We start from the raw sequence: 11215 nt of genomic DNA, 5'->3' as shown, positions 1-11215 counted from the left end.
TGATACAAAGCTAATCCTTCCAAGCTGAAAACCAAAGCAGGTTGCAGTAATGAGACATTATTTCTCATAAATCTGGCTGTGGGGAAATGCCTGATTTTTCTACCCTTTTTTAGTATTATTATTTTGGAAGGGAATATACTGCTGAAGAGTGTGAGGGATCACTAGCATGGATTGCACAATACAGGAAAATGCTGTGTGTCACTGGGTGGATTGCCCGGTGGGCTGGAGATCCTGAGGCTAAGCCAGCCCTGGTTACGGAATGAGCCCCACTTGAGAGGAATCAGGTGATTCCTGTATAAAAGGAGCCAGGGGGCTGAGAGGGCCTAGCTGGGGAAAGAGACTGCAGGGAGCTGGGAGGTTCCCGCAGGGCCCTGAGTGAGCAGGGAGCAAAGCTCTCAGGTAGGAAGGCATGGGAAGGGACCCTGAAGAACCAAGAACCCGCGGAAGAAGAGCCTCAGAAAAGTGGGAGCTTTTTGTTTCTGTTAAAGATAATTTTGATCTTTCGTTTGGATGGTTGTGACCCAAGGATGGGTGGACTAAAGTCTGTGACCTGGCCAGCGGGCCACGCAATCCTGGAGCCCACAATTCTGGAGCAACCATTGACAGGGAGCACTAGCCCAGCAAGGGCCATGCCTGGCCACGAGGAGGTGCATAGTGAGGAGTGGACTCCGTTTCCAAACCTTGCCCCTTGAAGGTCTGCAAATCCACTTTGTAGCTGTCCCTGTGATGTCCCTGCAATTCCAGGGCTAAGTCCTGCTCCCATTACAGTCAGTGACAAAACTTACATTGATTTAAATGGAAGAAAAATTAACCCACCCAGCTCTTTCCATGTACCTGCAGCCCCACTGATATCCCAGTCCAGGTTCTCGCTTGAGCAGAGATGGCCATTTGTGATGGATCGTGCCAAATTATGTGATGATTTTTGTGCTCAGAACCATCAAACTCTCTTTGCCACTAAGGCCCCATTGGGAATACCTTCCCTTTTGTCAACATTTTCAGTTGACATGGAGGATGTGTGAGCTCACATTACAGTTAGTTAGACCTGTCATGTTCCCGGCAGAAGCACAAGGAGATGCGTGCTGTCCAACAGGATGTGCCAAGCTCTCAGAATGACAGGGAGGCTTTTAAAGACATGATGCTACTTTAAAGAACTAGCTACCCACCGTGTAACATTTGAGGTGTTGCCTGTGGACCAAGAGCTCCATTACAGAGCGGGACACTTGCACTGCCAGGATGAGGATTATAAGATTTTGAAATCATATATCCAGTGGTGAGCTGGAGCCGGTTCGCACCGGTTCACGCGAACCGGTTGTTAAATTTTGAAGCCGGTTTAGAACCAGTTGTTAAAGGGGTGGGCAAACTGTGGCCCGCGGGACCGTCCTTTCCGTCCTGCCTGAGCTCTCGGCTGAGGAAGCTCCCCTGAGAATTTTTACTCACCCAGTGGCACTCCGGGCCTGCGGCAGGCGGCAGGTCTTTCACTCGCTCTGGGCCTTCAGCGGCACTTCAGCGCCAGGTCCTTCAGTGCCGCCGAAGACCCGGAGCAACTGAAGGAACCGGTTCTTCAGCTTCTGGCAGCTCATCACTGCATATAATTTGTCAGATTCCTTTGATGTTAAGCAGGACTTACTATGCACTAGAAAAATAGTTTCTAAATTTTTTAATGCCCATAGTGAGGCTTTTTTAGAGATACTGCTAATTAGCTTTAGCCCAAGAGACAGGATGGTGCAGTGGTTCGGCCACAAGCCTAGGACTACGGACTTCTGCTGGCATAGCTATATTGGTGAGAGATGAAGGGGTGTCATTCCTGATTGACATAGTTGTGCCAGCAAAATCTCCTAGTATAAACACAGCTATTTGGCAGGCTTAACTGGTGCACAAGCCTTGTTCTGGATCCTCTGCAAATTTCACCAGGCATAACAAACGCAATCCCATGCCGTAACGGTGGCTGTTCATTCCTGTCAGAAAGGCCTAGAAGAATCTGTGGACTTAGGTACTGTTTCAAGAGAAAAGTTCTTTTTCTTTCTTAATTTTCTCCCTAGAAATATTTCTTTTTTTACCAGCGAGGCCAGCAAGATTTGAGTGTTGCCCACTTGACTAACTGTAGCCAAAAGATGCTGAATAGACAGTCTTTTCATAATCTGAGTTACCATGGAAATGAGCAGAACTGATTTCTGCTTTTGAAGGGCTCAACTTTCGACATAGAAATGCATGGAAGGGAGCTGATGAAAATGTGTTTTACTTCTTGGTCACTATTTTTCCTGGTTCATCTTAGAGCTCATGGGTGAAACCCTTGCCCCATTGAAATCAGTGGCAAAACTCGCACTGACCACAATAGGCAAGAATTTTACCCCATACATTTAGTGAAAGGCTCGGATATGGATTGAACTTTAAAGCTGTTGATGTATTTTCTAGCTTTTAAAAAATAAAGCAGCATGATTGCAGTGTTGCAAACTCTCATGATTATATCATGAGTCTTGTGATAGTTGATGTTTTTCTCAAAGCCCCAGCTCCTGGAGTCAGGTGATTAGGTGGGATTCTCAGCTTTGATCTTTTTAAAAAAGTCAACTTCTAGCTCTCATGATTGCAGGGAAAAGCCTAAAAACATGTCCCAGGTGCACCCTAGAAATTCAGAAAACAGAAAACAAATAAAATGTGCCCCAAATTTATCCTTTTTAATAATGTCATGATTTTAAGCCAACCTCATGATTATTTAATGTTTGGGGCTGGCAATATCTCCTTTATTGCTATTGCTGCTATTACATGGTGCACCCTGTGGCTCAGAAGTCTAGCTGCCAGGTTTGTAAAATAACTGAAGTCATTCTTTTAACTGTGAATTTCTTCTGCATTGAGTAGTCTTTTATTTATTTATTTATTTTATTTACCAGATGGACACTGTCTTGCCTACCCTATCTTTATAGTCTTCCAAGTAGGTGATTGTCTTCCTACTTCAATTACTTGAAATACTAGGACAATATTAATTAATGATGATGATGATGTTTCTATAGTGTCTGTCAGCCTGAGGTCACAACCCGTTTTATAGATATTCATATTTAAAACAGATGTAAAGTAAAATTATCCCCACTTTACAGGTGGGCAAAGTGAGGTATGAAGAGATTCAATTACTTGCTTTACATACCAGGCTATCCTGCCTTTCTTAACCAGTCTGGATAAAGAGCTGAAAAATAAAGGGGAGATTACATTAAAGTAAGATTGAAGCACTGATCTCATCTGAGAAAGAAACCAGAAATCTGTGTCAGCTACTCTCCCTAACTCATCCAATCAAATCCCTGTTATTACAGAAGGTCTGAGGCCAAATTCTGCCTTCAGATGCACACTCACAATTCACACAGAAACCATGGTGATGAGTGCAATATAAAATTGTAGAGAGGTACATTAGATAAAACTCCCTGTGACTCAAAAAGAGATGCAAGCATGTATCACAGAACAGAATTTGCTCCCTGTGGATGAAATTTGCCACCATGCTGAGAACCAGCAAGATGTCTGTACCTCTTTTAAGTCCACAAACCCTATTTTGAGAGTTTAAGTGGGATGCAAGTGGTACACAGGCCTTATGCTAATTTCATCTTGTGCAGACATAATGCACTAGCTAATGTACTGTCACAGATCTTAAGGATGGAGGAGCAGTCTTCATATTGAACTTTCTGCATATAGTTGGTCTATGCTGGTCCCCATATTAATTTTAACATGGTTATTTATAATGAGCTGGATCCTGAGGGCCTTTATCAGGTTTTACGTAGTTCATACTAAGTCAAAACACTCTCTGACTCAATTGTGCCTTGGGCTTCAGCATTCAGGTCCATTTACATGAAGGTAAAACTGTGCAGATTTTTTGACAAAATGTTTTGTCTTTTTCAAATCAGAGCCCAGGATTTAAAGTGTTAGTTCTATTTGGGGTACCTACATGACGCCTTGGTTTTTCAATGGCGAATTTATCATGGTAACATCAAGCTCATAATGAATGGATATTTTACAGATACTGATTCCTTATGAAAATCCATCTTTAATTAATGTACCTGGCCACTAAGTCAAAATCCACTTGATGCTTATACAGACAGGGTGCATATTGTACTGTAATAATAATTATGTAACCTATATCTATGCACATATGTGTGTGTGTACATGCATGTGTATTATATATATATGGACTGTTTACAAAAAACTGATTCTGTTTTTTCACGTTGGAGTTCTACAAACCAAATCTGAGTCACTGTTACATCAGGCAAAGCAGAAGACTATGTGAACATGTACCAATATTGGGAGCCCACTGCTCAAAATTAGCTCTATTTCAGCTCCACTTGTGTTTTGCTCTATCCCAGATAGGCCATCTGTTTGATTTGAGCTGTGTCCAGTGAACAACTGGTGTTGCTGAAAGATGCTTGAATACAGAAGTGGCATAATTATCATCCACCAAGTTACTATGGAAGTGAGGTCTAAAGAGTATTGGAAATAAATATGAAAACTACGAAGTGCTTCAATATTTCCATTTCAGATGGCAGCATTCAGACTTGGGTTCTTCCACATTCCTATCAACTGTGGATCTCAGATGGACTCAGAGCAATCCAAGGGACATTGGGTCATGGCAGTTGGATCTGAATCTGAGTTTCCCTAACTGGAGCACACTGTGATCTGTTTTCTGTGATCCAGTGGTTATGGTGCAAGACTGAAACTTGAGACCAGGTTCAATTCCCTTGTCTGCCACAGACTTCCTGTGTGATATCTCTAATATGGAGTCTGGACTCTGTCCAGATTTAGCTGGCTTGGAAGCACGTGGGCTCCAAAGGCTGGGCCCTATTGCAACAGACTGGTGACTCTACACAGTGGGGACTCAGACAGGGCTGTAACAGCTTGGTGCTGTGTTGTGCGATGCATCTGATGAACCCAGAACTTGTGGCTGCAGGGATGGTGCTTGAATGTGTGAATGTAGCAATGGATCTAGATGGTAAATAATCTGTTACTGCTGGTTAGAGGGAAAACAGATTAGTATCCATCTTGTCTAATCTGAAACCTCCTGTACAGTAATACAAAACGGAGCTCCTGCCTAATTCCCACTCTCTTTATCTCCTGGTCTCGGGGGACATCAGAAACTTTTCAAATGTGGAAGCCAGCCAGCTGCTTTTGAATAGATAGCCTTCTGGGAGATCAAACGATATCTAGACTGCCAATGTGCAATTTACCAGGTGTTGGTTAAATAGCCCTGAGATATTTTAGCACTTTTAGTCTTCAGATATTCAGACCATATGATCTTTGGGGCAGGGACTGTCTTTTTCTTCTGTGTTTGTACAGCACCTAGCACAATGGGATCCTGGTCCATGACTGAGGCTCCTGGACGCTGCCACAGTTCAAATAATTTTAGCACTTTTCATAAACTGGTTAACTGATCCTCACAACATCCCTATACAATGGGGTGAGTATTAATAGCCCAGTGTTACAAATGGAGACACTGAGACACAGAGATATGTTGCTTGCTCAAAACTACGCGAGCAATCCCTATCCAAACCAGTGCTATAACCCAGGTGGCCCTTGCTACCAGTCCTGTCCTCAGCTCACTGGAGAACTACTTTTATACGTACATTAAAGAAGAAGTTTGGGAAGCAAAGAAGCTGTTTGGTTTTTACAGTAGAATACAATCCTCTAAACCAAAATGAATGGCCCAAACACAGAACTTTTCCCATATCCTAACCACGCTGCAATGATAAATGACTCAGCAATGACATTTGACCCACGCAAGTAAAAAAAGAGTCAAGATCGAATTTTCTTGGCACGATGTTTCAGTAGTCATTACACACATTAGCCTGAGTTCAAGCAAACGTCAAATGAAATTGAAAAGTAACCATGCTGTAGTAACTTCAATATTAGCCAATAACATCAATAAAACAAATCACATATGGACTTTTCCCATATAAATTGGCTATTTCCTGCTTGTTCTTTCACTTCTTGTCAACAGACAAGATGGTCTATACTTCAAATCTTTGCACAGGTGTTTGAACTGTTTGAAAGTGTGCTGAAATTGCCAGCAGTAATTAGTTTATTTAGGGAGTAATTAAATGCAACTGTTCCCCTCTCTGCAGATTAAAAAGTGAGCTGTAAGTGATACCATCTTTAAAGAGCAGATGTCCTATAAAGAGGATGGGGCCAATTATTCTCATTAGTCAACAAGGACAGAACAAGAAATAATGGGCTTAAAACTCCAGCAGGGGAAAAATTAACTTAAATATGAGGAATAACTTTGCAGCTGTAAGAATGGTCCAGGCAATGGAAATTCAAGCTTGCTAAGGAAAAGTCAAGAACTGTCATCAGTGAACATACTCAAGTCCAAACCCACTCATTTTTCAAGGATAATTGAAACAATCCTGGAGAATGCCACTGGCCTTCAGTAGGGCGCCTTCCAACTCAAGAACTTGGATGATTTTCAAGTCATCAAGGTGACTTAGCAATTAGTTTTTATGACAAAGGTTATGATTAGGCAAGGTTGACAGTGCCTCCTAAGTAATGCCGAGCAGCTGCAGTTCCCAGTGGGAGTTGAAGGCACTGTGCACCTCACCAAAAGAGGGTCAGAATCACTGAGGCCTACTGGAGTACTTTGGAAAAACTGCTGTAGATGGTGCTTTCCTATATTGCAATCTTTCGGGGGGCACAAGGATCATGTGTACTCCTGTTTGCACCGCACCTGGCACAGTGGGGCCCCAGTCATGATTAGGATCTCTGAATGTACTTCTAATAGAAATACTAAATAATAGCAACTTGAAATTTTAAGTTTTTGCCTGGATTCTGCTATGCTCGATTACATTTCTCTAGAGTGAGAGCTTTCAGATGCCACAACAATCCTTACACTAATCAAACTTTGTGAGTCATCATTGCTAATGTTGCATATTATGTGCTTAGTTTTTATCTTATCGTGATCCAAACATTGAGCACCAGAGAACTGCAAAGAACGGATGTAACCACAGATTGCAGGTGGATAGAGAGGGAGGTCACTGGAACAGAGATAGGGGAGTTAATTGCAGGAAGAGTGGGGCGGGGGGCAAGCGTGGTTTAATTGCATGTGGAACTGGAAACCTAGGACTACTCTTGCACTTGAAATTCAAAGGAAGAACATTGTTCCCCCTGTTAACAGGCAGCTGAGCACTAGGAATGTGTGTTTTAAAGAGCACATGGTTGTAGCACAGATTGACTGAGTATAGCAGGAAATTCTCATCATGTTAGGAGAGGGAAGAAACTCAGTTTTGTGGTGGGGAAATAAATTACACTGAACCATTTCCAAAAACACAGTTCATGATAAACTGCATTTGAGGTAGCAATTTAAAATGTGAAACACCCACTGTCTGAATAGCATTGTGGAGTTCCATGATAAAAAAAAGTCCTTGGCTTTTAAGTGAAAAATGTTGATTTTTCTAACTGCCAGCCCTGCAAACTCAGTCTGGGAGATGAGATTCAAGCTGGATCCCTCCTTTCACATTATCAGTAATGAAGGATCCGCAGACCAAATTGTGCCTTCGGTGACACAGGCATCTTCAAATTCTGCCCTTGTTGACTTTACTGGATTTATAAAGGTGTATGTGAATGGGCCCTATAATTAGTTAGGTTTCAGAGTAGCAGCCGTGTTAGTCTGTATTCGCAAAAAGAAAAGGAGTACTTGTGGCACCTTAGAGACTAACAAATTTATTTGAGCATAAGCTTTCGTGAGCTACAGCTCATTTCATCGGATGCATTTGGTGGAAATGCATCCGATGAAGTGAGCTGTAGCTCACAAAAGCTTATGCTCAAATAAATTTGTTAGTCTTTAAGGTGCCACACGTACTCCTTTTCCTTTTGTAATTAGTTAATGATTCTTCTGATGCACAAGAAGGAATGGAATCCAGTTCCTTTTCCCCTAGTTGTGCTGGCCGGCCAAGGCTAATAAGAGCCCTAAGCACAAATGAAGTTTAGTGGCCAAATTGACAGAGGCCAAATTCTACTCTTAAGCCTGATCTGCACAAAATTTTGTACCATTAGCAGTGTAATTTTCTTCCTGAAATAATTATACCAGTACAACCCCTCATGTGGATGCAGTTATATTGGCATAACGATGCCTTATAGCTTATTCCCTTTCCCATATGGGACTAGCTATACCAGTATAAGCACCTTTGTACCACTATAAATTCACACACCTCATGGGGTTGTAACATTTTCACCATACTGGTTTAGTTGAAGTGGCACCACTTTTGTGTGTAGACAATGCCTCAGTTACACTGGTGTGAATCCAGAGTAACTCCAATGGCCCCTTTGAGTGAATTCACACAGGGAGGGGGTCTGTTAAATCTGAAGATGCTATTTTTCACAGTCACTTTTGAGAGCAGAATTATAGGTGAAGTGCACCTTGGGCAAAGACAGATCAGGCAACCTAGTGGCTGTGGGAGCTAACACCAGAGTCCAGGCCCCTCCACTTCGTCAGGGCCATGTGATGTGGCACAAAATTACCCAGTGCCTTGCGACTTCCCTAAGGAGGGGCAGCTCTGAAAGCTGCAGGTGCATGGGGGTTCAAGCCCCCCAAAGGTGTGGGGGTAGCTGTGCCAGAGGGCGGGGGGGGGGGTGAAAGACCACGGGAAGAGAAGCTCTCCAAACTGCAGAGTGAAGAGGAGAAACCACCCCAAGGTGCTTCAGAGCCAGGCAGGTCTGTTGCACTGCAGAGCAGCGCCAGCCTGTTATTTAGCAAGCTGTGGCCAGCAGGGAGGGCTGGGGAGACAGCGCCCCAGGGGCAGGGCAACTCCCCAGGGTCTTTGGGGGAGGGGCAATTTCCCTTGCGGCCCCCCCCCCACCCGCCCCCTTGCAATTAGCACAAGCCAGCACCGTCCTTGGAGCTAGGGGATCCTGCTGCTCCCTTTGCACAGGGGGGAGGGGCGCCGGAGCAGAACGGGCTGCCCTCCCCCCGCCCCGCCTTACTCCAGCTACCCCGCGCGTGCAGCCCCCAGCGCGTGCGCCTTGTGTCTTCCCAGCCCCGGGACTGGGCTGGCGCGCGCTAGCCGGGAGCCGCGCGCGCCTGCAGCTCTGTTCTCCATGCCCGGGACTAGCGCTCAGCCGGCAGCGAACGTCCTCAAGCATCAGCACCACGGGGAGCATCCTCCTCCTCCTCCGCCTCAGCACCACGGGGAGCAGCAGCCGCAGCCGCGCCTCCGCTGCTGCTTGTCCAGGGCGGGTTGGTTTGGTTTGGTTTGGTTTGGTTTGGTTTTTTACGCGCGTTTCTTTTCATGCAACCCCTGGCTCGCTCCCCACGGAACTTGGTAGGGAGTAGAGGAGGACACCATGCTCCATAGCCACCATGGCCTTGGTTTGATTGGCGGGACCTGCTGCTGGTAGCAGCGCCTGGGCGGGGAGCGAGCGAGCGTGCCCCCCCCCACCTCAATTAAAACCACCGTCTTCGGGACGACTCGTGTGCAGTTAGGTTGTTTTGTTTTCTAGTTATTTGGTGGTTGCATTGATGCTCTCCAGGCTGGAGGCTTTGCGAAAGGAGGTCCTCACCTGAAAGAGATCAAGGCACAATTCCAATGTTGAAAGGTAAGAGTTGGGCGGCGGGGAGGGGGGGGGGTGAAATTGCAAAGGCTCCTTGATTTGCAAGCAAATCATCTGCTCCGGGGTGCCCTTCTCCCTCCACCCCTATCCACACCTCATCCTTATCTGTGGTCGTTTGCCCTTACAATACTCTTCTTTCCATACTACTTCTCATTCTCTGGCCCCCCCACCCCCGAGCACTCCCCCCACACCTCTTCCTCCATCCAAAACTGTTTTTGCTCCATCCTCTTTTAAACAGCTCTAATGCCAGTGGGGGGAGTGATGCTGCTACTGTGGACTCCTTTAGATTTGACAGCTAATCCACAAGGCTTGATGGAGTACATGCAAGGATGGTAGTGGGGAGATTCTAGCCTTGTTGCAATACAATTGTGAACAGCAAGGAGTTTGATGAGGGGAGTCCCCTGATGTTGAATGGATTGAATAGGGACAAGGGAGAGAGGATTATACACTATCTGCTCTCCGCCTGCTCAGCCCGTGTCACGGAAACCGGTGAATCCTTCCCCATCCCACCCCCAAGAGCTGAATGAATAAAAAAATCAGGAAACTCAACATGTTTTTTGTTGTGCTGACACTGATCCGTGTCTGTATTTTCAGTTTTAAAATGCAGGGTCATTAAATCGACTCTCAGGGTGGCATGAGGGAAACCCGCTATATAAGTACACAGGTCCCATTATTAGCTGCTCCGGGGCTAGCTCTCCCTCTCATACTCTTTAGTGACAGCTGCAGGAGTCAGAATGGATCTGAAGTTGAATTTTTCTCACTCTCCGGACAGCGATCTGCCAGGGCACTCCAATAGGAACCACCCACTCAGGCAAAACATTTGTCCCCAGGTAGAGCTCCATCTCTGGATGCCTGAGGAAACTCTCAGGTGCATTCACATGGGTTTCCATAGATTGTCCCAAACCCAAGATATTAAGATAAACAAACTTCACTGTTCCCAAGTGGAGAAACAGGTCAGAGAACTGCAATCAAAGGACATAAGTCTAATATGACAGAGAAATACAGAGCTGGATGCAAGAAAGATGATAGCTCAAGTATCCGTCATTTCTAAGCATGTTTGACTAACAATAACAAGACAGACCAGAACGAAAAGGAGTACCCATGGCACCTTAGAGACTAACAAATTTATTAGAGCATAAACTTTCGTGAGCTACAGCTTCACTTCAGTCAGCTGTAGCTCACGAAAGCTTATGCTCTAATAAATTTGTTAGTCTCTAAGGTGCCAAGGGTACTCCTTTTCTTTTTGCGAATACAGACTAACACGGCTGCTACTCTGAAAGACAGACCAGGTGGGTGAGGTAATATCTTTTATTGGACCAACTTCTGTTGGTAACCCAGACACTCTTTTGAGCTACACAGAGCTCTTCTACAGGTTTGGGAAATGTACTCAGAGTGTCACAGCTAAACAGAGGTGAAACACATAGTTTAGCATAATTAGTTAACACATATTCCAAGGGACCATTGAAGGTGAAGTGACCCATTAACACCCCTGTAGTCATAGGACAAAAAGGGGGTTAGAGGACTACAGATTGTTGTAATGAGGCATGAATCCAGTGTCTCTATTAAAATCAGGATTTTTCAGTGTCTAGAAAAGTTATGCATTTAAACTGCCAGTAGGGTGACCAGATAGAAAGTGTGAAAAATCAGA

General features: G+C 44.8%; 1 protein-coding gene across 3 annotated transcripts in view; it reads left to right on the top strand.

Moving 5' to 3' along the window:
- The first annotated feature begins 8997 nt into the window (after positions 1-8997).
- Positions 8998-11215, top strand: part of FAM163B (family with sequence similarity 163 member B) — a 61405-nt gene continuing 59187 nt past the window's right edge. Inside the window, exons 1-2 of one of the 3 annotated variants that reach the window (XM_038374785.2) lie at positions 8999-9193; positions 9457-9552. The gene's annotated coding sequence lies outside the window, so the exon portion shown is untranslated. Of the gene's footprint in view, positions 9553-11215 lie in introns of all 3 variants that reach the window. The other 2 variants (XM_038374784.2, XM_038374786.2) reach the window with 2 other exon arrangements.

Source organism: Dermochelys coriacea, chromosome 16, assembly GCF_009764565.3.
Source record: "Dermochelys coriacea isolate rDerCor1 chromosome 16, rDerCor1.pri.v4, whole genome shotgun sequence".
NCBI lineage: Eukaryota > Metazoa > Chordata > Testudines > Dermochelyidae > Dermochelys > Dermochelys coriacea.
This window is presented reverse-complemented; position numbering and strand designations above follow the sequence as displayed.